Raw genomic sequence first — 27,307 nt, forward strand, 5'->3', positions numbered from 1 at the left:
AGAAATATGTCCATGGCAAACCAATGTACGTTTGCCTTGCCTTGCCTTGCCTTGCTTTGCCTTGCCTTTGAGATGGAGTCTCTCTCTGTCACCCAGACTGGAGTGCAATGGCATGGTCTTGGTTCACTGCAACCTCCGCCTCCTGGGTTCAACCAATTCTCCTGCCTCACCCTCTTGAGTAGCTGGGATTACAGGCGTGTGCCACCACGCTGGCTGATTTTGTATTTTTAGTAGAGAAGGGGTTTCACCATGTTGGCCAAGCTGGTCTTGAACTCTTGACCTCAGGTGATCCACCTGCCTCGGCCTCCCGAAGTGCTCGGATTACAGGCATGAGCTGCGGTGCCCAGCCTGTGTCTTTATCATAGATTCGCACGTGTGATACATTGCACTATGATGGTATAATAGCTACGATGTCACCAGGCCATAGGTTTTCAGCTCTACTGTAATCTTATGGGACCACTGTTGTATGCGTGGTCCATCATTGACCAGAGTCTTTATGGGGAGCATGACAATTTTGTTTTTAAGTTACTATGCATTAGGTAGTGGGTCTTTTTGACTCCTGTATAAATTCTTAGGAGGAAAGACTCCTAAATATGTATGATTGCATTGTTGTCCTTCAGCACTCAGCAAAATGCTAATGATCATGGGAAAATGACAACTTTTTGCCACTCCATTTCCTTATTTGAAAGAGGAAGAGGTCAAATCGGTGCTCACTCAGCACCCCCAGCCTTTGTCTAAAGCTGGGGAGAGTGTGATTCTGCCACGTAGTTGCTTATCTGATTAATCAGGTTGAGGGAAAACATGTGGTAATTACACGTTCAATTAGCAACATTAATGTTCTCTGTCTCCAATCTCCTTGAAATTCTTCACTATTTTTAAAATTTGGAAGATGTCATTGTTCTTTTAGAATTATAATTCTCTACTTGATGACTTCTCACAAACATTGACTGAAAGAGGTCTTAGAAACTGTGCTAGTTTTTCAAATCCCTCTGCAAAAGTGCAGGTTCTCTGCTGACTTTAATTCATTAATGTAATTATAGTTCAGTAAAGCACAGTGGCTGGGTGATACTGATGCACTTCTGTTCTGACTTCTGCTGCCATGCTCCTCTGGACCCTACTCAATCTGCCCACTTTTATCACAGGCTTGCTTTTTCCAAACAATGATGTAGAGTAGTCGGTATAATCAATCACATACAATGGATTACAGAATTACATACCATAAAATACGTAATACTTTAATAAATTACCACAATAGATAATTCCGTATGTAAATAATATGCAATAGAATAGCAGCATTCAATAGCACCTGCAATTGTACAGTGCATTCTGAATTATCTCAGATGCTAAGATTAAAAGTGGCTCTGGCAAGTTAAAAATCTAGTAGCATAACAATTGGAGTCGTCAGTAAGGGGCCCCTCAAATGCCTGATTTGGGGAGGTGGTGGTTGAAACTGCCATACAAAATAGGAACCCGGTTGTTTATCATTGCATCATGAGTCTACTTTGTGGACTCCCTAGGAGTTTTAAATAAAACTCAAATTCCCTGGAGAGAAGTCTTACTTTCTGTGTCTACTGACTAATCCTAAATTGGTCAGGGGTTAGGCTCTTGGGTAGTTGACAGCTGAGAGCAAGAACCTGAGAATGGCAATCAAGGGCCTGCTTTTCCTCGCACCCCAGATCCCACACTCACCGAGGCCTGTACAATGCAGTAAGGAGGGAAGGAGGCCGAAGGGGGAGGCCTGCTGCGGATGGCTGCAGGAGAGTCTGCACCTGACACCTGGCTGGAACGTGGCGTGCGCTTTCCCATTGACACTGTAACATCAACAGTGGTTAATTCTGCAGTACAATTAGAATGAGAGGCCCACTCCTATATTAGTTAGGTAGGGCTTAGTCAGGTGGGCTTTTAAAGAAGTAGTATTATCATCAGCAGGCGTCTGGCCTTAATAGAGAACAGGTGGAAAACTCCCCAGGTGCCCCTTCCTGCATTATTTGATATTATCTTAAGTCAGAAGAGCACTAGAGGCTACATCTGAAAAATGTTTCCTCCACCCTGTTCATTGCAGCTAGTGGGGGTTTCCGGCGGCATCTCTGCTTTGAGCCAATTCCAGTCATCTGTTAACAAATGTATATAAATCTAGCAAGGTTTGTAAAAGGTAGGATTCCCAGATCTGCCACAGACTCTGAGTTTATTCTTTCTGGGTTATTAGAGGAAGAGACAAGGATCCTGGCCTAAGCAGTGCCCCTCCTCCTCCCTGGTGCTAAGTGGATTTCCACGGCGTGGGCTCCCACAAACATGGAAAAGGCTCAGGAAAGCTACTGTGTCTCCAGAGCCTAAGTGACCAGGACTGTGTCTTGTTTGGTGCCTGTGAGGGACATGGTGCAGAGTCCCCAGTCCCCATGGCATTGAGAGTTCATTGGCAGAATATCTTATTTAATAATTTCTGAAAATTTTGCCATTGAAACGGTCTCTGCTCACCCCCTGGGTTCTCCTAGGCCACCCTAGAAATGCAGAACCCACAGCGAGAGGGCGACTGGGTCCCAGCAGGTGTAGCGAGAGGGGAATATTGACGACTCTGTTTCCAGAAAAAAGACATTGCAAAATCCAAACAGTCACCTTTTCAGCTTAAAAACAACAACAAAAGCTCTTTCCATTTTTGGAGGCTGCCTATGTATCTAGTTGTGAATTTACAGAAACTCTTAGATGCTTCCATTCCTTTTTACTGCCAAGATACTCATAGGCAGGAAATAAGAAAAAAGTTAAACCTTTAGGTGCATGCATTGCCTCAAAGGCTTCTGCATGAACCCCACTGATGGCTGTAGACACAGGTCTTCACCCACGTTGAGTGGACTACACAGTCCTAACCCGCATCTATTGGACTGCACAGTCCTAACGCTTCTGAGCTACAAGACTGTTTGTTTCTTATCAAAAAAGAAACAAATATTTTGACGATTTAGTGTTACCAGACAATTCTTCTACTCAGTGTCAGGTTTCAATAAGGCCCTGAGGATTCACATGTTTATTATTTCTTGTTTTAGTCACTTAAGAACACTCAAAAGGTTGGAGACACAGAGTAACTTGAATTTTCCTAAGTGTTGAGATGCTTTCTGCTGGGAGTGTGCACAGAGCACGTCCCTGAGCTAATGATGGAGCCTTGCCTATCCCTCGACGCCTGTACCACAGTGCCTGTCTGCTCTCAGATCAACTGTTCATGTTTATGAATCAGGGAATTCAAGTCTTAAAGGGAACCCCTGGACACTGGAAGGCAAGAATAGAATACAGATACTTCTTAATTAGAAAGAATTTGAGGGTTTTAGCGTCATCATTTAACACATTGAAGCCAAGAATCCTGACATTTCTGAGTTTTGCCAACGTTACATCTGCAGTCAGTCATAATTTTTGAAATCTCTGTGGCATTAAAAAGATGATACCGGGGCTTGTCATGGGGTTGGGGGGATGGGGTAGGGATGGCATTAGGAGAAATACCTAATGTAAATGACAAGTTAATGGGTGCAGGAAACCGACACAGCACATGTATACATATGTAACAAACCTGCACTTTGTGCACATGTACCCTAGAACTTAAAGTATAATTAAAAAAAGATGATACCTCGACATGTTTCTTAATCTGCATGCTCCCCAGACTCATGGCTTAGTTCCCACTCAGATAAGAAATTGTTATGTTAATTGAGCTGCTCTATGCTGAGAATGGTACAGGGTTATGACTTAGTCACTTTTTCATTTTAACTACTTGAGGCTTAAACCTTAACCATGGTAATGACTGTCTTGCCTCTTCCCAGTGGCAATCTGGGCAGCTTCACGTCTCCCACGTGGTGAGAACCAGGGACACTGATCAACACCCAGACTCTCGTCTGACAAGAACAGAGTTTGTCTCCCCGTTCAGTGCTGCCCGGGACCCAGGCACCAGGACTCCTTACCCCTCCATGGGAGAGGCTCAGGACAGTACACCTTCACTCCAGGAACATCTGAAACAGAGGCTATCCCACTTTTCCAACCTGAATTTTAGTAATTTCTGTAAGTTCATTGTTGAAGTCAATTGCATTTGCAGTTTCTAGTGTCATTCTTTGGTATTGCTTACTTGATATCCCTCAGAATAATTAGCTGTTGGCCTGTGATTATGTCGTTTATAATATCTTTGTTGAAACAGTCACTTGCTGCTCAATAGTTCAGCCAGTTTTATGATTGACTGGATCACAGTTTGAGGCAATAGTAAGAAATCATAAGTTCTTGTTTGAAAAAGTTAAAAAAAAGTTCTAGAAATAATTGTTATTATTGAAAATCAAATGATTACTTTCTACCTAAAGCATGGGTGCATTTTTCAGTCCATAATCCATTGTCTCTTCTCTTTTTAAACGGCAGGTGAGAAGCTGCCCTCAGATAATAGTGGGTAATATATTACAAGCACCAATGCAGAAGTTTCTTTTATGATGTTAGGTCTTTTGGGAAGTTGAGTCTTTCTGGAAAGGATTTAAATCATGTGACTTTGTAGCAGGAGAACCCCTGGGCACGCACCAGCTCTGCGTAGCTGCCCCTGTGCAGGGTACATGTGTCCAGCCTGCTATTATCACTTCTCTGCTTTCTCAACCACGTTTTTTTTTTACATTTTAATTCTTTAATTCTTGTGGGTACATAGTAGGTGTATGCACTTATGGGGTACTTGAGATTTTTTGATACAGGCATGCAACATGTAATAATCACCTCCCAGAAAATGGGGTATCCATTCTCTAAGCAGTTATCCTTTGTGTTACAAACAATTCAATTACACTCTTTTAGTTATGTTTAAATGTACAATTAAATTATTATTGACTGGAGTTGACCACTCTTGTTAATTCTGTTACCAAGACAAGCAACTTGGATGTTAAAAGATAAATGGAGGCGATAGAATTCTACACTTCAGCCTTTGCTTAGCATTCAGCTAAGGAAAAATACCCAGAGAACCCTTATTTCCTGGTTCCATGTGACTTGAGAGCTACCTTGACTGACAGAGCATCTCCTGGAGCAGCCAGTGAGCAGCAGTGAGTCCGTGTCTTCCTAGGAGTCCTCTCTATCTTTGCTCCACCTCCCTGCAAACCCCAAGGTCAATGAAAGAGAGTTGAATAGCGATGTAAACGTTCTACGAGCATTGGCACACAAATGCGTCCTTTTTCAGTCACCAAAGAAAGACAATAAGCATGTTTTTTATTTTTTTATTGTTTAAGTTCCAGGTTACATGTGCAAGACGTGCAGGTTTGTTACATAGGTAAACGTGTGCCATGGTGGTTTGCTGCACCTATCAACCCATCACCTAGGTATTAAGCCCAGCATGCATTGCTCTTTATTCTAATGTTCTCCCTCTCACCCTCCCCAGACAGGCCCCAGTGTGTGTTGTTCCCCTCCCTGTGTCCATGTGTTCTCATTGTTCAGCTCCCACTTACAAGTGAGAACATGTAGTATCTGGTTTTCTGTTCCTTCATTAGTTTGCTGAGGATAATGGCTTCCAGCTCCATCCACGTCCCTGCAAAGGACATGATCTCATTCCTTTTCATGGCTGTGCAGTATTCCATGGTCTATATGTATCATATTTTCTTTATCCAGCCTGTCATTGATGGGCATTTGGGTTGATTCATGTCTTTGGTATTGTGAATAGTGCTGCAGTGAACATATGCATGCCTGTATGTTTATGATAGAATCATTTATATTCCTTTGGGTATATACCCAGTGATGGTATTACTGGGTCAAATGATATTTCCAGTTCTAAATCTTTGAGGAATCATCACACTTTCTTTCACAATGGTTGAACTAATTTACATTCCCAAATTCTTCCATTTTTAAATGCCCTTTCATCAACCGAGTCTTGCATGGAAAGGCGCTGTGGGACTCGCTCTGAAGTGGCCTGGTGTGGTGGCTGATGGACATATGAGTTGCCCGGAGCAGTGCTGGCACCTGGGTAGCCTCTTTACTGTTAATGGAGATTAAAATTGACAAAAAACATGTAAGTAACTGTTGTCAAATATGTCCACATTTGTGCTTAATGCATTCAATTATTTTTCTACCAAGACCTTGCAGAAGTGATGCTTGGGGATAAAGACAGCCCGAGGGGAAGAGCTTCAGGGCTCTTGGTGGTTGTTAGTTGTCATTTCATTATTCCATGTGATGGGGTGAAAAGGAAGGTAAGGTATGAGCAAACCTGAAAATGGTGAAGGCTCACATTTCACCCTCATGGAAGTCACAAAATAGAATTTTAACGCATGGTGCTTGATTTAAAAATTAAACAATCTTCATGCTGAATACACTTAACAGGTATATTATGTGAAACTTGCCGAAGAACGTCAGTCTCATTTGGGGTCTGCTGTGTATTCCAATAATCATACAATAACACAGACCACCACACTAACCACCTGCAGACCTTCAAAATGTGGTTCAAATCCCATCACAGTTGTGGCCTTGTCTCATCTTGAGGCCAAGTCCTGTCCGTTTTTAATTTTCTTTCCTTTCTCTCTCTCTCTCTCTCTTTTTTGAGACAGTGTCTCGGTCACCCAGGCTGGACTGCACTGGTGCAGTCATGGCTCTCTGCAGCCTCGACCCCCTGAACTCAAGCAATCCTCCCACCTCAGCCTCCGGAGTAGCTGAGACTACAGGTATGTACTACCACACCAAGCTAACTTTTTATTTTTTGTAGAGATGGGGTCTCACTATGTTTCCCAGGTTAGTCTCCAACTCCTGGGCTTAAGAGATCCTACTTCCAAAGTGTTGAGGTAGAAGGTGTGAACCACCAGGCCCAGCTCAATTTTTAATTTTCTATGTAATGCCATTCAGTTGTTTTGAAGTGATTTTTTGAAAAGCTGACATCGAGTGCTCTCCAAGGTCTTGCCTGTGTGCTTAGAGATTCACGAGCGTGGTCTCCTGTAATCCTTGTGACTATGCCATCTCAGCCAGGAGGAGAGTGGTGGCAACTTCCTCCTGTGTCAGAAAGCCTGTTAAATGGGGAAGTTGGGGCCGGGCGCGGTGGCTCAAGCCTGTAATCCCAGCACTTTGGGAGGCCGAGACGGGCGGATCACGAGGTCAGGAGATCGAGACCATCCTGGCTAACATGGCGAAACCCCGTCTCTACTAAAAAATACAAAAAACTAGCCGGGCGAGGTGGCGGGCGCCTGTAGTCCCAGCTACTTGGGAGGCTGAGGCAGGAGAATGGCGTGAACCTGGGAGGCGGAGCTTGCAGTGAGCTGAGATCTGGCCACTGCACTCCAGCCCGGGCGACAGAGCGAGACTCCGTCTCAAAAAAAAAAAAAAAAAAAATGGGGAAGTTGGATTTGAAAATCTGGGGGGAAGAATGTCAGGGCTGGCCATGCCTTGGGTTCTGGCAGTGGGGTGTTGGCTTGGGCAATCCGTTGTGCTTCCTTCCTTAATCAGATCAGCTCAGGGCTGGGCCTGTGGACTGTGAGGATGTCGGGAAACCTAGGTGTGACCCGCTCTGCCAGAGGCCACCTGCCTGTGGAGCCTGTGGGAGCACATGACCTCCTGACTGAAGGTCCCTAATCCCCCTGTGAACCACCCTGAAACAGGCCTGAGGTCCTCGACCACACACCACAGCGATGGTGACGGGGAGGCCAGCCCTCTCACTTCCCATGCACGTAGGTCCCGGTGAGGTCAGAAAGGTCTGTGCCGGGGGCCCCTGCCCTGCGCTATGCCCAACCAACTTCTCCACGCCGTCTTGGGTGGAGTACTACCTTTTAGGGCTTGAATGAGGATTGCATGAGATAACATGTGTGAAGCATGAGGTAACATGTGTGAAGCATGCCTGGCACAAAAAAAGTGCCTGCTAATTGTTAGCCATTATGATTGTTAAGTGCAATGTGGCACACAAAGCTCTTAGCACCGTGGCCGTGAGATAGACAGTGCTCTGCAGATGTCAGCTCCTTGTAGCTATTGGACGTTGTTTCTTCAGCCTCCCAAGTCAAGGAAAACCAGACAAAATAGCAGGATTGATGTTCAGGTTGATTGACAAGGGAGTTGTCATAGTCCCTTGGTAAGCAGGGAGAATCCTCTGCCCTTAGTAAAATTTAGTGGCTGGTGAAAAAGGAAGGTGTGTCCTTTACAGAAAAGGATGAAAGGCTTTCTTTCTCTTTTACATTCTACATCATTTACTTAAAATTTTATTCATCTAATTACAGATAAACATAGTTTTGCATAAGGATGTAAAGATAAATAAATTTTTTAATGTTTGGTATAGGTTCTTTTTTTACTAGAAATTGTTACTGAAATAATTATAGACAAGCATGTAGTTTTAAGAAGTTATACTTCACCTACTTTTCCCCAATGGTAACATTTTTCAAAACTATTGTATAATATCAGAACTAGGATATTGACACTGATTGATAGGCTCAAACCATCTTATTCAGACTTCCCCCGTGTTGCTTATACTTACGTGTGTGTGTGAGTGTGTGTGTGTGTGTGTGTGTACTTAGTTTATCCAATTCTTTTTTTTTTTTTTGAGACGGAGTCTTGCTCTGCCGCCCAGTGGAGTGGCCGGATCTCAGCTCACTGCAAGCTCCGCCTCTCGGGTTCACGCCATTCTCCTGTCTCAGCCTCCCCAGTAGCTGGGACTACAGGCGCCCGCCTCGTTGCCCGGCTAGTTTTTTGTATTTTTTTTTAGTAGAGACGGGGTTTCACCGTGTTAGCCAGGATGGTCTCGATCTCCTGACCTCGTGATCCGCCCGTCTCGGCCTCCCAAAGTGCCGGGATTACAGGCTTGAGCCACCGCGCCCGGCCTAATAGCCCTTTTATAGTCACAGCCGTGCTCCTCCCCCCACAACAAATCCCTATCCCTGGCAACCACTATTCTTTTTTCCATTTCTAAAATTGTGTCATTTCAAAAATCGTATCTGAATGGAATCATACAGCATGTAATCTTTTAAGATTAGCTTTTTCTTTGAGTATAAGTCTTTAGAGACTCATTGAGGTCTGCATGTCCTTTTTATTGCTAAGTAGTATTCCGTGATAGGCATGCATTGCAGCTTGTTCACTACTTACCTGTTGAGATACATCTGGGTTCTCAGTTTGGTGCTATTATGATCAAAACTACTGTGAACATTCATGTACAGTGACATGGTTAGGCTTTGTGTCCCCACCCAAATTTCATCTTGAATTATAATCCCCATAATCCCCACATGTCAAGGGATAGACCAGGTGCGGGTAACTGAATCATGACAGCAGTTTCCCCCATGCTATTCTCATGATAGTGAGTGAGTTCTCATGAGATCTGATGGTTTTATAAGGGGCTCTTCCCCCTTTTCTTGGCACTTCTCCTTCCTGTCGCCTTGTGAAGAAGTTGCCTTGCTTCCCCTTTACTTTCCTCCATGATTGCAAGTTTCCTGAGGCCTCTCCAGTCATGCTAAACTGTGAGTCAATTAAACCTCTTTCCTTTGTGAATTACCCAGTCTCAGGCAGTTCTTTAGAGGAGCGTCAAAACAGACTAATACATACAGGCATTTGTGTGAACATAAGTTTTCATTTTTCTGGAACACTGAGTTTTATAAGAAATCACCGAACTGTGTGTCGAGTGGCTGAGCCCTGTTGCATTCTTACCAGCAGTATGCCAGTGACCCAGTTCCTCCACCTCTTCAACAGCATTTAGTTTTGTGACTTTTTAAATTTTAGCTTTCTGTTGGTGTAGAGTCATATCTTACTGCAGTTTTATTTGCATTTTCTTGATGGCTAATGATGTTTGCCACCTGTGTATCCTCTGGTGAAAGATCTGTTCATGTCTTTGCCTGTTTTCCAGTTGAATTGTTCGTTTTTCCTGTTAAGGATTGAGAGATCTTAATATTTTCTAGAGACTAGTCCTTTGTTGGATAGGTGGTTTGCAGAGATAATCTTGCAGCCTGTGGTGTTTCTTTTCATCATCTCCACATGGGCTTTCACAGAACAAATGGTTTTAATACTTACCAAGAGTCATTTATCAATATTTCCATTTACTGATTCTGCTTTTAATGTCAGATCCAAGAACTTTTTGCCTAGTCTTATATCCTGAAGGTTTTTCTTTTCGTTTTCTGCAAGTTTAGTGGTTCTAAACTTGCTTTTACATTAAATTCATCATCCGCTTTGAGTTAATTTTGTGTGTGACGAGGTTTAGGTTGAGGCTCATGTTTGCTGCCTGTGGATGTCCATATGTTATATTACATATTGAAAAGTGCGATGGTCTTTTGGATGTTTCAACTTGGATACTCTACAGTCCTAAGTTATTTACTCAAACCTTAATTTAGTGCTATGAAGGTACTGATTTTTTATTTGTGGTTAAAGTCCATAATCACTTGACTTTAACTAAGGGATATTATCCTAGGTAATCCAAGTGGATCTGGTTCAATCAGCTGAAAGGTTTTGAAAGCAGAGATGAGGGCTCCCTGGAGAAGAAGAAACCCTACTTATGGGCCAGCACCAGCTCATGCCTACCCGTGGATTTTGGACATGACCACCTAGCTGCCTAATCCCAACTCCTTGCCACAAATGCTTACTAAATATCGCCTACTCTTTCTGTCTCTTTGGTTGAACCCTGCCTGATACAAAAAGAATATTCTCCCTCTGTTGAATTGCTTCTGTACCTTCATCAAAAATCAATTAAGCATATTTTTGTGGGTCTTTCTTTAAGTTTTGAATCCTGTTCCATGGATCTATTGTTTAGCCATCTGTCAACATCACAGTGTCTGGATTACTGTAGCTATGTAGTCAGCCTTAATATCAGTAAAGTGATTCCTCCCACTGTGTTCTTCTTTTTCAACATTAGTGTAGTTATCCTGGGTGTCTCTGGATGGGGATGGGGGGTCTCAGGCCCAGGAGAAGGAGAGTGCTTTCCATGGTCACTGTTTTCAGTGGCAATCAATCCCATTTGCAGGTAGCACTGGGCTCCCTTGGTGTTATCAAATGGAGCCCTTGATTGATCAGGGGAGGAATGTGCCTACTGGGGCTACTTTCTTTTGAGGGCTGGTGGTTGGTGGATGGGTGACAGAATCTGGCTTCTATTTCTTTGTTGAGTGGGGTCACAAGACACCTTGCCACTGTGCTGTTCTTCCAGTTGCAGAAGTGCAAAGCACATTGTTTTCCTCTTACCATATATCACAGCTGTCCTTTGGGTGTCTATTGCTTTGTTTCCAGGGTTTATAGTTGTGCTTAGTGGGAAAGAGCAGGGAAACAGGTCTATACCACCTTTTTTTAGGCTAGAAGTTGAAGGAGGCATTTTTAATACAATTTTTTTCTTTTCCTTTTTCATTTTTCTCTCTTCCCAACTCCTTCGCCCCATCAGAACCCACTTGATTGCCCACGTTATGACTGAGTGTTCATTCTGTGTTTTGGTATACACGTATAGAATACTGGGTAAACATGCACATACATACAAACACACAAGCAGACACATGTACATACACAGGCAAGTGCATTTGTACATATACAAAGGGAATTCCTCTGTTTTTGTTTTACAGGAATAGATTGATTAACCACACGTTTCAACAGCTTTCCACTTAACAATGTTTTATGAAAATCTCTCTGGGAAATATGGTGTAGCTGTAATTTGTTTTTGGGGATTGCATAGTTTTTTATGGAGAGGTGTAGCCTAGTTTATTCAGCCAACCTATTGATGGATGGTCTCTTTATTTGCAGCTCTTGTCCATATAAATAATGTTATACACCTTGTACATTTGACATTCTTAGTGGTGTAATTTCCATGGGATAGATTCGAAGAGTGGGATTTTGGGGTTGAAGAATTTATGTATTTTGAATTAAACATCTGTTCCCAACTTGCTTTTGAAAGAAGCCACAAAACTTCACATTCCTTTGCAATGTATGAGAGTGAATCTTTTCCCAGAAAGGGATTTCCTGAAGTCAGAACCTCCCTGTTACCCAGCCTTCCTTTTCTGGCTGCAGCAAAATGCTTTTGTTTGCTGCATTGATAAATCCCCATGACTATCCAGGTACAGGATGGCACAATAGCAACACAAAGTTCCTCCAATGCTGGAGACATGTTTATTTCCTCTTGCTTTTGCTCAGTCTCTTAATCCTCCTTTCCCTTTGAGCCCTGGGAATAGACCAGCTGTGGGTTACTAATCAGCTTTGCTTCTTATTGGCAGAACCACAGAAGTGAACTTATGATCTAATCTTTCATCCTCCATCACAAAGCACTAATTCCAACTCATTTATAAAAGTTCAGTGCTAGTTTGTAAAACGTGTGTCCCGTAGACCACAGAATTCAGGCAGCTTGGTCTGACTTTGCTACCTCAGATTTTGGATGTAAAAAATCCATTGTGTCTCTTCTGCTGCCATTTATTGTCATCTTGGGTTAGAATCCTTGCAATTATTTTACGTTTTCATTTCTAAAATGATGTTCAAGCTTTGAAAGTAAAGAAGAAAGAAAAAGAAAAGAACAAAAAATCTACTTGAGTTCCCTACTAAAATGGCACAATATTAGGAATAACAGATTTTAAAATTCTCTGGGTGGTTAGCTGTATTAATCTCTCTTTGAAATAACAGATGAAGCCTGTAAGTTCAATTTGTTCTGTCTTGGAAAAACAAAGCATGATATTAAAAACAAAACAAACAAGATGCCTTCAAAAGGAGCAGTGGCTGTAAAGAATTGAGTCAACAATTGAGAAAAAACCACCCAAATCACAGCTAGTTTATATTCTAGAATGGATGAAGAAAGGCTTACTAGAAAATGTTGTGCTTGAAGTACAGCCAGGAAGCACAGTGTGGGCCTGTTTAGGGGACAGATGGGCCCAGCATGGAGCACTTAGACAGAAGACAGCTTGGACAAAGGCTCCAACAGGTGGAAGAGCAGCTCCAAGGGACTGTAAGTGATTGGGCCCCTTGGGGCCCAGGGAAGAGAAGAGATGCAAAGACTGGCAAGAGATAAACCATGGAGCAGTAGTTCATTCACTCATCTGTCCATTCCTTAATTCATTCAGCAGTGACTTGGTGATAGCCTACTTTGTGCAAAAAGCTCTTCCCAATGCTGGGAATAGAGTGGTGAGAACCAAAGTATAGTATATAGTTATGCTTTAGTGCATGAATTTAAGCATCTTAACTGTTTTTTTCCTAGAAAAAAATCTTCAAATCCTCAAAACGCAAAAATTAAAAAAGATAAAGATTGACGTATTTTTAGAGTATTTACCAGATAGTTAGAGTCATGTTTGTTACCTACAGCATATTCATCTTGAGCTATTTTGAATAATTTTTGGTAACTTGTTTTATAGTCCATTGGCCAGTGAATGAGATTTTGGGCAGACAAAAAGGATTCAAAGAAGAGTGTGTGGGAAAGAAAGATATAAGCCTTGTCTAGACATGACCTTTTGGAGACAAAACAGTTCGGTTTATTTGTTCGTCTTCTTTTTTGGACTTCCTAAAATGGGGCTCCCACATTTGCACTTTGGCCTGGAAGTGTCTAACCAATGTCAGAGTTTAAGATAATGATTAACTATCTTATTTTAAAGACAACCTTTCTCTGAAGGTGGCCCTCCCTGTGCTGAGTGAGTTTTATAGATAATTTACCTGTAGGAATTTTTCCCATGAGTTCTCTTAAGCCAGGAATTTTCTCCATCTATCTCTATATTGGCCATCTAAAATTCAGGAATTTTCAATTCTTCTAGGGACATGTGTCTTGTTGGTTTCTGCCTGTCATCCTAACTTGTTGGATCATTTTACATCTTGATTTGCCCATCCAGCAGACCAGCTGTCTTTTCCAGCCCTGTCATCCATAGATACATCTGCTAGGTATGATTTCTGTGCATTGACCTACTATAGGACTAGCAGTGCTCAACTGGCAGAACCCTGCGGTCTATACTAGAGTGCCCTCCAGAAGGGCGTCAGATTCATGTACAGGCCCAGGGAATATTATATCATTCATAGAGCCACGTCACTGTGGAAACCTGCTGCCATTATTTATTGTTGATTTATTGAAGATGCTACGAGAGACTTATCCTATGCCTTGTGGCAATCCAGTTACAGCATGCTCATGAAATTCCTGGAGCTATCAGCTTGGATCTAACGTCCAAAGGGAACATGCCGTTAGTTCAGCAAATATTGTTCTTGAGAAGTCATCACCCTCATCATCATCTTTTTAAACTATTCATCAACTGTACCTTTCACAAATCATTTTTGAATGTTGCTAATGATAAGCCATGATAATTCATCAGGAGCTTGCAAGCAATCTTTTTAAATTGCTGTTTGAAAAAAAATCATGACCAGTCTGCTATTTCTTTCTTTTTTTTTTTTTCTTTTAGGATCGGGGTACATGTGTGGGCTTGTTATATAGGTAAGTTGCATGTCACAGGGATTCGGTGTACAGATTATTTCACTTCCCAGGTCATAAGCACAGTACCTGATATGTAATTTTTCAATCCCCTCCCTCCTCCCCCCAACCCCCTTCAGTAGGCCTTGGTGTCTGTTCCTTCTTTTTGTCTATGTGTATTCAATGTTTAGTTCTCACTTATAAGCGAGTATTTAGTTTGCAGTTCCTGTGTTGGTTTGTTTAGGATAATGGCTTCCAGCTCCAACCACATTTTGTAAAAAACATTATCTCACTCCTTTTTATGACAGCATAGTATTCCATGGTGTCTATATTACATATTTTCTTTATCTAATCTACTGTTAATAGGCATTTAGGTTGATTCCATGTCTTTGCTATTGTAAATAGTGCTGTGATGAATATACACAGGCATGTGCCTACACGGTAGAACTATTTATATTTCTTTGGGTATATAACCGGTAATGGGATTGCTGAATTGAATGGTAATTCTGCTTTGAGTTCTTTGAGAAACCACCTAACTACTTTCCACAATGGCTGTACCAATTTACAGTCCCACCAACTGTGTGTAAGCATTCCCTTTTCTCTGCAACCTTGCACCTGTTATTGACTTTTTAATAGCTGTTCTGGCTGGTGTGAATGCTATCTCATTGTAGTTTTGATTTGCATTTCTCTAATGATTAGTGATGTTGAGTATTTTTTCATGTGCTTGTTGACTGTGTGTATATTTTCTTTTGAAAAGTGTCTGTTCATGTTCTTTGACCACTTCCTAATGGGGTTGTTTGACTTTTACTTGTTGTTCTGTTTAAGTTCCTTATACATTCTGGATATTAGGCCTTTGTCAGAGCATAGTTTGCAAATCTTTTCTTCCATTCTGTAGGTTGTCTGTTTACTCTGTTGATAGTTTCTTTTGCTGTGCAGATGCTCTTAAGTTTAATTGGTCCCATTTGTCAATTTTTGTGTTTGTAGCAATTACTTTGGGCATTGTCATGAAATTTTCACCAAGGTCTATGTCCAGAATGGATTTTCAAGGATATATCCCAGGGTTTTTATAGTTTTAGGTTTTACATTTAAGTCTTTAATCCATCTTGAGTTGATTTTTTATATGGTATAAGAAAGGGGTCCAATTTTAATCTTCTGCATATAGCTAGCCAGTTATTCCAACATCATTTATTGAATAGGGATTCATTTCCCCATTGCTTGTTTTGGTTGACTTTGTCAAAGATCAGATGGTTGTAGGTGTGTGACTTTATTTCTGTGTTCTCTACTCTGATCCATTAGTCTATGTATTAGTCTATGTGTGTGTTTTTGTACCAATACCATGCTGTTTTGGTTACCGTAGCTTTGTAGTATAGTTTGAATTTTGGCAACATGATGGCTACAGCTTTGTTCTTTTTGCTTAGGATTGCCTTGGCCATTCAAGCTGTTTTATGGTTCCATATAAATTTTAAAGTAGTTTTTTCTAATTCTATGAAGAATGCCACTGGTAGTTTGATAGAAATGTCATTGAACTTGTAAGTTGCTTTGGGCACTTTGGCCATTTTAATGATATTGATTCTTCCTATCCATAAGCGGGGGATGTTTTTCCATTTGTTTGTGTCACCTCTGATTTCTTTGAGCAGTGTTTCATAATTTTCATTGTAGAGATATTTCACCTTCCTGGTTAGCAATATTCCTAGGTATTTTGTGATTATTATTTTGGTGGTGATTGTGAATGTGATTGTGTTCTTGATTTAGTTCTCAGCTTGGATGTTGTTGGTGTATATAGGAGTGCTGCTGATTTTTGTACATTGATTTTGTATCCCAAAACTTTGCTGAAGTTGTTTATCAGATAAAGGAGCTTTTGAGCAGAGACTATGAGGATTTTAGCTATAGAATCATATTGTCTGGAAACAGGGACAGTTTGACTTCCTCTCTTTCTATTTGGATGCCTTCTATTTCTTTCTCTTGCCTGATTGCTCTGGCCAGGACTTCCAGTACTATGGTGAAGAGGAGTGGTGAGAGAGGGCATCCTAGTCTTGTGCCGGTTTTCAAGGGGACTGCTTCCAGCTTTTGCCCATTTGGTATGATGTTGGCTGTGAGTCTGTCATAGATGGCTCTTATTATTTTGAGGAATGTTCCTTCAATGCCTAGTTTGTTGACAGTTTTTAACATGAAGGGATGTTAAATTTAATCAAAAGCATTTTCTGCATATATTGAGACAATCATGTGGGTTTTGCTTTTAGTTCTGTTTATGTGATGAATTACATTTATTGATTTGCATATGTTAAACCAACCTTACATCCCAGGGATAAAGCCTACTTGATCATGATGAATTAGCTTTTTGATGTGCTGCTGGTTTGGTTTGCAAGTATTTTGTTTTTAAGGATTTTTGCATTGATGTTCATCAAGGATACTGGCCTGAAGTTTTCTTTTTTGGTTGTGTCTCTTCCAGGTTTTGGTATCAGGGTGATGCCAGCCTCATAGAGTGAGTTCGAGAGGAGTCCCTCCTCCTGAATTTCTTGCATAATTTCAATTAGAAACGGTACCAGTTGTTCTCTACCTTCCTGGTAGGATTTGGCTGTGAATCCATCTGGTCCTGAGCTTTTTCTGGTTGGTAGGCTTTTTATTACTAATTCAATTTTGGATCTCATTATTGGTGTGTTCGGGGAGTCAATTTATTCCTGGTTCAATCTTGGGAGGATGTATGTTTCCAGGAATTTATTCATTTCTTACTAGGTTTTCTAACTTTTGTGCATAGAGGTGTTAATAGCAACCTCTGAAGGTTATTTGTATTTATGCGGGGTTCGTGGTAATGTCCCTTTGTCATTTTTGATTGTGTTTATTTATATATTCTCTCTTCTTTTATTGGTCTAGCTAGCATTCTATCTATCTTATTTATTTTTTCAAATAACAGACTTCTAGATTCATTGATTTTTTTGTATGGTTTTTCCTCTTGAGTTCAGCCTGGAAATTCAAAGATTCATGTTTATGGAATAGTTTATGTTCATGGATTCTTTCATTTCCTCCAGTGCGATTTCTCCTTCTCTGATGTTTCAATGATCTAAGCAGACTTTGTAAAGGAGAAGCTTCCCGAGGCTCTTTCTATGAGTTTCCAAGCATAGAAAATATCATACCAATTAAGCAGGCCTTTTCACTTTCATAGACTGTGATAAAATTATTTGCATGTTTCCAATTGCTTTTAATAGGCACATCTTCAAAATGATGGCAACTATGATTTATATGCTAAATTCAGCATAACAATGGTGCCTTCCCCTGGGGACAATGTTTGGATTAAATTATTTAATCACTCTAGCCAAGTGCTTGGGACCTAGAAATGAGGAGGACAGGGTTTGGAACCTAGAACCTCTGAAGTTTTAAAGAAGGTGGGGAAGGGAGGGGTGTGGCCAGGGATAAAGGAAGAGCTAGAAAAGTCTCTGTCATGGCTCCTGCTGGCTGGCTGGGTGGTTTTGTTGGTGGATTCGATTTTGTGTTTCAGGAGGGGATCTAATGTTCTCCTCTTTATATAATCACCTCTATTTCTTTTCTCAAGCAGCTTGAATCTTTCACTTACCATGAAAGACTAAATATAAAAATAATACTAATACTTTTCAAACTTTCATACCCTGCCAAGCTGTGGAGCTGGGGGAGCCAGGTGCAGCGGGGAGGAGCTGCCAGGTGGGGCCTGGGAAATCTGCTCAGGAGCTGGCTTGCAGGTGCCGCCTCAAAACCAGGAATCCGCTCTTGGTCACTGGGTGGTACATTTCTTTTCCTTCTGCATCATTTTTTTCCCTAAGATTATAACTGTTTTAGTGAAACAGGCTTTATGACAGAGGAGTTTGAGCCTTAGAAATCTGGAATAACACTGAAATCATAATTATATGGAAAATATTTTATATAGACTTCTGAGATCCTGCTACACAGAAAACACAGAAGAAATATTATTTCTTCTCTCTGGAAATAATATTACAGATGTGAACTAATCTCTTTTTGTTTGTGGTCAATCCATGCTAGAAATACTGATGACAATGGCAATCATTGTAACAAACACTTATACAGCCCTTTATAAAGGACTCTCATTCTTACCACCTTAGTGGTCGCTCTCAAGTTTACACCCAAATAAGTTAAGGAGCAGCACAATTATGCTTCCTTCTCCCAGGTACACAGAGAGGAAAAGGTAAAGCTTGGACTAAACCAGGTCTATTAATTTCTCAAAGGAAATTACAAGAATTAAAATTTGGGCTGGGGTTATATACACATGAACAATTAAGGAGAAAAAGCTTCTTCAATAATCAGATATTACTAAGTCTTGGTAGCTTAGTTCACAAGAATAAATTTCTCATTTTTGCTTCAAATTTCTAGGCACCATTTTTATTTTAAATTATTCATTCTAGAATCTAGTTCCCAGAATCAAAGTTTCTCTTTCTAGAATTCCTTCTAGGATAAAGCTTATTGCATTCTAATGACAGTGTTAGCGCTATTAAAATTTAATTTTTTAAGAAATTAGGAATAGAATTCAAAAGTTAAAAAACAAACACAAAATAAAAACATGATTTACCTCTGGTTGATCTTACCAGTAAGATAGTTCCTCTTTTAATTTTATTTTGCTTTGGATATTTCTCATTTATAATTCTGTTCTAGTTTTTATTCTTAAATATCCTTGTCTACACTGAAAATGTCATATATCCAGAATATCTGGCTCAGTTATTATTATTTTTTTCTACTGGGACTCTTGTTAAAAAGGGAAATGCATGACAAGCGATAAAAATGGCAGTTGGATGGAACTGTCCTTAGAATGTCCTGGTTCTGTGCTTGATGCCACCAGGACACTGTGACCAAGGAGGCTACTCAGGGAGCCTTGACAGCCCAGAGAAGCCAGCGCCACCCCGGTGGCCCCCTAGGACAGCAATGTCCATGCCACTGGGGAGCTTGCTGGCAATGTGGAATCCCAGGTCTTCCCCTAGACTGTTGGTGTCATGGGATTCCCGGTGGTCCATGTGGACACCAAGGTGTGAGCAGCCTGCCCCTCACTCACTGCCCGCTGGAAGATCCCTTTGCCTCCTCACATACAAACGTGTCTCTCTGCACCCACCACTCTTTCTTCTTCCATCTCTGAACAAGGCCCATTGTTACTTATTCTTCGTTCTTCCTAAGTAGGCCTCTTTTAGTTAGAGCACCATATTTGATAATAGCAACAATTTCTGCAATGTGAAGGTGATGAAAAAATCTCTGTCTCCCTTTCTTCATGTCATGTGTGTCACATAACCAACACTGGCAGCTTCATCAATGGCTTTCCACTTCTCCCTGGAGTTTTTGTGTGGTTTATTCTCACCTCACCTACTCACCTTCAATTGTTCTCTGTCCCCTAATGGCTTTGCAATGAATACCTGTTGCTGGAACCTGTCTCTGCAGCTCCAAAGCCAAGACTTTAGGTCACTAGCAGATATTTCTTTTGGATGTTCCTTAGGGCAACTTAAATTCCCATAACCAATGACAACACTTCATGACCACCCAGGCAGACAGCTAAACACTTCTTGAAAATTACAAATGACTTGGACACCCTTTAAAAGACTCCTATAGGGTGCTGCAGTAAAATCTCATAAACTGTTTTACTGCCTAATTTGATCTAATGAGATTCTGCAAGCCCCATGTGATTGGATAATTCTTCCCTTTCTATTTTACTGACAAACTGCAAATTTTGTGTTGCTAGGCTGAGAATATGGGGTTCCCAAGCTTCTGAGTGGCATGGCCGGGGGTGGGGGACGGTGTCTCTCCAAATCATCAACTTGGGTTGACTTTTCCCAGTTACTTGTATATCTCAATATCAATTTCCCAATACATTTGAAAATTGTATGCTCTAAGTCTATAATGGCACATTAAACCATGTGTTGAACTTACAAGGCTGTTCAGGGCTTTAGGTATTACTCATGCTTAAAAAAAGGAGTTCATGGTGAATCAGTTATTCCATTTTAGCTTTTAGCCTTTAATATGATTCAGAAACAGACAAAACATAATATCCATGGGAACAAGGCAGAGCTTTTTTCCCTCTTTGTGTTCATTTTCTATTTCTTGCTTCTTGGCCCATATATCATAGAATTAGCTCCAAAGTTCGTAGGTACAAATCAAGGCATCTCAACAGCAACACTCTTGGTATTTTGACTCGATCGTTCCTCGCTGGGCAGCTCAATTGTCCTCCTGTCTGTGCACTGTGGAATGCTGGGCGGCACCCCTGGCCTTTACCCACTGGGTGCTGGTAGCGACTGCCCACACCTCTAGGTTGCGACAATAAAAAATGCTGCACAATTTCCAAATATCCCCTTGGAGGAAACTATTGCTTCCAGTGGAGAACCACTCTCATCTAATGATCTTCTTAACTGCTGCAAGGGAAAAAAATCAGCAGCTCTTCCCAACGAGGCACGTCTTAAGATCCCGAAACATGACAAATGGCATCTCTGTATTGTGAACCTCTCGTGTCTCTTACCCCATTGCTGGTGCCATTTCCAAGTGGCCACTCTTGCTAAATCTTTTCTGTGCATATAATTCCCATGTTTGGGTTAGTGGGAGGGGGTTAGTCACCTGAGCATGTTGGGAGTGGGTGAGGACCTGCCCCAACCCTACACCGCATCCCAGTGCATTCCAAATCCCGGGCCCTTTAAGTCTGCCCTTTCTCTATCATCTAAGTAATTTACCATTTTTGCAACGGTTTTTTTTTTGTTTTCATATTTTGTGATTTGTAAGAACAGATGTCTCCTAGCTTTGTGAAAGGTGAAGTTTGGGCTTATTTTCTTGTTCTTATTGCATTGAGATAATTTTTGAAAAGACAAGGAAAAAATGCTGTTACTGTGCCAAATTAAATGGAAGGGCCTGGTACATTTTTGCTGTTGAATTCAGGGAGAACAGCAAGACTCAGGAGACAGGATCCCTCACACTCAGAGCTCCTTTCAGCCCGTTAGGGACTTACATGTGCGCTTCTAGAAGAATTTCTTATTTAAAATGAGAACCTCTGTTTTCCATGAGCTTAAGAGGTTTTACTCAGCACCATAGAGGAGTCAATTTAAGGGGTTCCCAGATCACTTATAATCTTAGAGAAATAACTTTTAATTAAATTTCAATGAAACTTAAGTTGTGTTTGCTTATTTAGAAGGTGTCTTTGCAAAATGAAAATAATGTATTGAAATTCAAACCTGTAAATATTATTTCTTAATACCATTTGTAAATCACAAAATCTCAAAGTTAGAGTTTGTTATATCTGGAAGGAATGGGTTAGAGGTGCGTTTCTGTGTTTATTTACTTGTAATTTTGAGGTGAGACAAATTAAATGCACATGGCTGGAAGCAGCGCCATTTGGTATTCACAAGGTTGTATTTGTCGTGGGTGTGGATTACTTGCAGCTATGAAGCTTTTGCTGAGAGACAAAGGCCTTTTCCTGGTTTCTTTAAGAGTAGGCCCTGTGAAACTGCTTCCTCTCTCACCCTTCCCGCCCCTCCCTGTGTGAGGGTCTTCATAAACATCTGGTCTTACAGGGTGTGATGACCTGTCTCTATTGGAGAAAGTGGGGCCCCAGGTCTGGAGCTGGGGAGGACAGTGAGAGACCCTGCAGGCTTGCATCCAGATCAGGGTGGGATTTCATACACGCACCGCATTGTGATGCAGAGAGGAGCCCCCTCGGCTGGGCCTCAAATGAGTCAGGATGAACTCATCATTGTAATCAGGGGTCATTCCTGACAGTCACCACGGAAACACAGGAGGAGACAGGTCTCTGGGGTGGGGAAGAGCAGTGGCCAGGTGTGACTGCAGCACCAATCTCTCTCCATCCTCCTTATGGGCAGAGGGGCTGAGCCCCCAGCAGGCTCTGGGGTGAAGAAAGCTCACAAGAGGAACAGAGACACCTGTCTCTTTAAGGCTGATCAATATATGATTTTATCTGGGGGAACACAGTAATGGAAGCCACCTTGTTGTAAGACCCTTCTAAGTTCTCTTGGTCTCTTGGCGTTGGATTCTGTTACTGGGGTTTCTCCACCTCAGCACTGTCAGCTCCTGGAGCTGATTGTCCCTGAGGGTCTGTCCCAGGCATTGGAGGGTCCCCAGCAGCTTCTCTGGCCTCCACCCATGCGATGCCAGTAGCATCCAGGAATCATTGACAACCCAAATGGTTCCAGACATTGCCAGTGTCCCCAGGACAGCATCACCCTGTCCATTATCCTGGGTTGAGAACCACAGGGTCACTCACTGGCTCAGAAAAATAACTATTATTTAAATTAGGGTGGCAAGAGGAGCGTGTCTCCTGATATTTTACCAATAATAGCTCTAAAACAATGCTAGATATATGTATTTTTAAATTAAAGATTGGCAGCTGGGAGGCCCTGAGCCATGCTGCTGAGGGAGCTGTCATGGCTTCGTCATTTCTCGTGTGTGTGTGTGTGTGTGTGGCTGTCACTGTTTCTGTTTTGCTCATGGTCTGCATGCTCATAAGCACAGCTCATGCCTTGGCTGGAGAGAAGCGGTTGCCTCATGACGGGGTGGGGGTCTTCCTCCGGACGACCCTGTCCTCCCACCCTCAGCCATGGTGGTCCTGCACCTGCAGGTCGGGGCTGCCTCCTCTGACTGTCCTCGTTCCTCCCGCTGGCTTCTGCATCTCATTTTGCTGATATGAGACCCTGCTGCGCCGATCGGCTGTGACAGCCCCTGCACGGGTTTCTCCAGCTTCCTCACAGCTCTCAGGCCACCCCCACAGCCTCCCATGACCAGGCCCTGGAGCTGGTGGAGCTGCCGTCCCTGCAGCTGGTTGCTTTCTGGTGGCCGAAGGCTTTCTTCATCTTCAGCTCCATGAGAGACTGGAAGTGGTTGCCAGCAACGCTCTTGCAAGAGTCGTCATCTTTCTGGATCTTTCTAGATGTTTCTGGCCTTCTCTTTCCAGTCTCCTTCCATTCCTGGCAGGTCTTACCTCTTCCTGTAAAAGTCTCTCACCTCTAGAAGGACCTTCCTGTCTGGCCCCTTGCCCCCTGCCGTCTGTACCATCCACAGTGAATAGCATCTTCTCCACCCAGCCAAGGCTTTCAATGCGGGAACTTAACCTGCATCAGTGTCTTCTTCGGAAGGGGGTGAGTGATTTATTCCCTAAGAATCACTGTGGAGCTCTTTCCCAGCAGTGGGCTGTCCTCAGAGAGGGCTCCACGTGGCTCTGTCCACAGCCCCAGGTGCTGACGCCTTTCTAGAGCCTTGAGCCTCTGTTTCGCTCCAGCCTGCAGCAGACACCCCTGGATGCCACTGCAGCTTGATGTGGCCACTGCTGGGCTTGCCCAGGGGCCTGCACGAGTCCTGGCCTCAGTCCTCATTGTCTGATCACTAAGGTCGGGGCCACTGCTTGCATTTTTCAAACGATTCGAGGCCGAGAGGATGGATCTGCGGAATGGGGGTGGTGGTGGAACCTCTTGACGTGAGCTTGCCTTTGAGGGCAAATGTGATCAATCCCTCCCTTCTACCTTCTTTACCCCATGACTGGCGGGATTCTGGAGGCAGTTATGACCAATATTTATTTCCACTCTCTGTATCATATCAGAGCAACATAGCACAATAAAACCTTCCACTGTCTCGGAGCCCGTGCGCTTGCTGTCTGTCAGCCCTTGTGCTTGCCGTCCGTGAGCCCGTGCGCTTGCTGTCAGCTTGTGCGTTTGCCGTACGTCTGTGAGCCCGTGCGCTTGCCGTCCGTGTGTGAGCCCGTCTGCTTGCCGTCGTCCGTGAGCCCGTGCGCTTGCTGTCCTTGTGTGAGCCCGTCCGCTTGCCGTCGTCCGTGAACCCGTGCGCTTGCCGTCCGTCCGTGAGCCCGCGCGCTTGCCGTCCTTGTGTGAGCCCGCGCGCTTGCCGTCCGTGTGTGAGCCCGCGCGCTTGCCGTCCGTCCGTGAGCCCGCGCGCTTGCCGTCCGTCCGTGAGCCCGCGCGCTTGCCGTCCGTGTGTGAGCCCGCGCGCTTGCCGTCCGTGGGCGTGTATTGGTGGTGCAGACTGTATTGGTGGTGCAGACCGGTCTGTCCGCTCTGCAGCCAAACCCAGCCATCAAGCTTGTGAGTTCAGGAACAGCAAGTACCGGAGGAGACTTTCCGTCTTGCCCTGCACTTCGTTATGTCTGCTTCAGTAAGTTTACTTGTTACATATTTGCTTCATTAAATTTATTTACTTAGTGAATGAATTCTAACCAAGTGCCTTATAACTTTCTCATAATTCCTGACTTGCCTCGTTTGGAAGGGAAAGATGGATATAAACCCAGGCTGTTCATGTTGCTTTATTTGACAGGAATGGCCACTCATGGTGGGGCTGCCATGGCTGCGCAGCGTCTCTCTGAAGCCAAAATGATATCTGTGACCCATTTTAAAGGTAAGTAAGTCGATAGATGGGAAGATGCTGCGACCCTGAGAGCTGATAATTTCCTGAGGCTTTCCTAAGCCTGCCAGCTCTGGTTTAGAGAACTCACAGGTGCACATATGCAGGCAGGGAGGTTGAGGGTCCACCTGGCTCAGCCTCCACTGGCCGTGGCCGTGCCTGGCCTCTGGAGGGCAATGACTCCCTTGATGTGAGTGAATGAATGACTGACACAGTGTGTGCCCGGCCTGTGATGGGCTTTTATTGTGTAGGTGGAAACTTGGATGAACAGGGCGTTCCCAGCACAACATCCATCCGGGCTTCTGAGGGTGGTTTGGAAACAATCCAGTCTCAGACATGCCCTCGCCTTTTTTCAGGTGTGATGGCAGCGTCCATCTTTCCCCTCCTGGAGGCGCCTGTTACCATCTGTAGCCTGGACACCTGCAGTAGCCGCCTATCTCTCCCCTCAGTCCACTCTTCTGGTTGGTTTTCTGTATTGTAGATGGGTGATTTTTCAAAATCGCAAACTTTGTGGGCCTTTTCTTTGCTCACCACCTTCTAGCAGGCTCTCATTGTTCTGAGGGTAAAGAGGGAAATCCCAAAAGGACCTGGATGGTTCTCCGGAGCTGGCCACCCCTTCCCCTCCAACCTCATGTTGTGAGATTCGCACAAATACACGCTGTTCTCTGAAGCCCTATGCTCCTTCCCTCTGTACCGTGCTCCCTCCCACAACTCCGTGCTCTCTCCCACCGCCGTGTGCTCCCTCTCACCGCCCTGTGCTGCCTCCCACAGCCTCGTGCTCCCTCCCACTGCCCTGTGCTCCCTCCCACCACTCTGTGCTCCTTCCCACCGTCCTGTGCTCCCTCCCACCACTCTGTGCTCCCTCCCACCGTCCTGTGCTCCCTCCCACCACTTTGTGTTCCCTCCTGCTGTTCTGTGCTCCCTCCCACTGCTGCGTGCTCCCTCCTCCTGCCCATGCTTCCTCCCACTGCCCTGTGCAACGTCTTCTGCCAGGAGGAATTCTCTGCTGCTTCCCATCTTCCTCTCCCTCCCTACTTCTCTCTCTCTCTTTCTTTCTCTCCTGTCTGTTGGTTTCCATCACTCTGTTTTTCTGTCTCCATTTCTTTCTCCTTCCCTCTCTGCCTCTCTCCCTCTGTCTGTCCCCCTTCTCTCTTTGTCTCTCTGTCCCCTTTCTTCTCTCTCCTCTTTCTCCATTTCTGTTTCTCTGTCTCTACTTCTCTTGCTGACTTCCCCTCCTTTCTCTCTCTTTACCTTTCCTATTCTCTGGTTCTGTGTTCAGCTCACAGTTGTTTTGGTTTTGGCCTCAACACCATTTCCTCGGAGACAGTCTCTGTGAGGCCCAAGGTACTTGCATATATTCCTTCATGAAACCATGTGCTCTTTTTTCTTCTCTTTTCTTTCAGTGGAGTCTTGCTGTGTCACCCAGGCTGGAGTGCAGTGGTGCGATCATAGCTCACTGCAGCCTTGAATTCCCGGGCTCTAGCGATTCTCCTATCTCGGCGTCCTGAGTAGCTGGACCCACAGGTAAGCACCATCATGCTGGCTAATTTTTAATTTTAATTTGTAGAGATGGGATCTCCCTATATTGCTCAGGCTGGTCTCATACTCCTACACTCAAGTGATCCTCCTGCCTCAGCCTCCCAAAGTGCTGGGATTACAGACATGAGACAACGCATTTGGCCATCATGCACTTTTCAATAGCCAAGTTATAATTTGTAATTACAGATTTATTTTGTCGTTATTTGACCAATATCTATCTCTCCCCATATCACAAGCTTCATAGGGCAGAGGCTGCTCACTCTTTTAACAACAAATACTTGTTGAATTTCTGCTTGTATCAGGCATGTCTGTGTTGTCCACCAGCCACGGTTGGGTACTGAAATTCAGTGAAAGCAAAATGAAGTTAAAAAACTCAGCCGGGCGCGGTGGCTCAAGCCTGTGATCCCAGCACTTTGGGAGGCCGAGACGGGCGGATCACAAGGTCAGGAGATCGAGACCATCCTGGCTAACACGGTGAAACCCCGTCTCTACTAAAAAATACAAAAAACTAGCCGGGCGAGGTGGCGGCGTCTGTAGTCCCAGCTACCCGGGAGGCTGAGGCAGGAGAATGGCGTGAACCTGGGAGGCGGAGCTTGCAGTGAGCTGAGATCCGGCCACAGCACTCCAGCCTGGGTGACAGGAAAAAAAAAAAAAAACCTCAGTTCCTCACTCACACCGGCCACATTTCAAGTATTCAATACTCTCCTGGGACTAGTAGATACTGTGTTGGATAATGCAAAGTTATATAACATCTCTACCAGGTGACATTGGTCTAGATTCTGAAGAGTCCACAGTGAGTAAGACAAAACCCTGTGTCTGTGGAGTGACCTCTCTGGGTGACGGTCTATTCGTGTCAAGCCTCCTAAGGTCTGCCCAGAGCCATGTGCACCAAGTACTTGTGGAAGAAATTAATTACTAAGAGGTTTCCTGAAAGGGCAATACTAGAGTTATCAAGGATACCCACGTAGAGAATTCATCCTATACATCACATGCATGTAAATGCTGTGTGTGAATATTTAACAAGACTGTCTCACAATATTTACATGCCCGTCTCCCTTCCGTGTTAACTAGAACAACAAACAGGGAGAATCGGAGGTGGTTCAGCAGCCTTTCCATGCTTCCTGATGTTCA

The 27,307-nt window shown here is 43.5% G+C and overlaps 1 long non-coding RNA gene across 1 annotated transcript; it reads left to right on the forward strand.

The window, feature by feature from the left end:
* Nucleotides 1-24,266: 24,266 nt before the first annotated feature.
* Nucleotides 24,267-26,080, forward strand: LOC108525046 (uncharacterized). The gene is made up of 3 exons (XR_001884206.1): nt 24,267-24,391; nt 24,551-24,631; nt 26,041-26,080. It is a non-coding gene; the product is annotated as an uncharacterized LOC108525046 (long non-coding RNA).
* Nucleotides 26,081-27,307: the final 1,227 nt, after the last annotated feature.

This window comes from Rhinopithecus bieti, unplaced genomic scaffold (genome assembly GCF_001698545.2).
Source record: "Rhinopithecus bieti isolate Rb0 unplaced genomic scaffold, ASM169854v2 scaffold_84002, whole genome shotgun sequence".
Taxonomy (NCBI): Eukaryota; Metazoa; Chordata; class Mammalia; order Primates; family Cercopithecidae; genus Rhinopithecus; species Rhinopithecus bieti.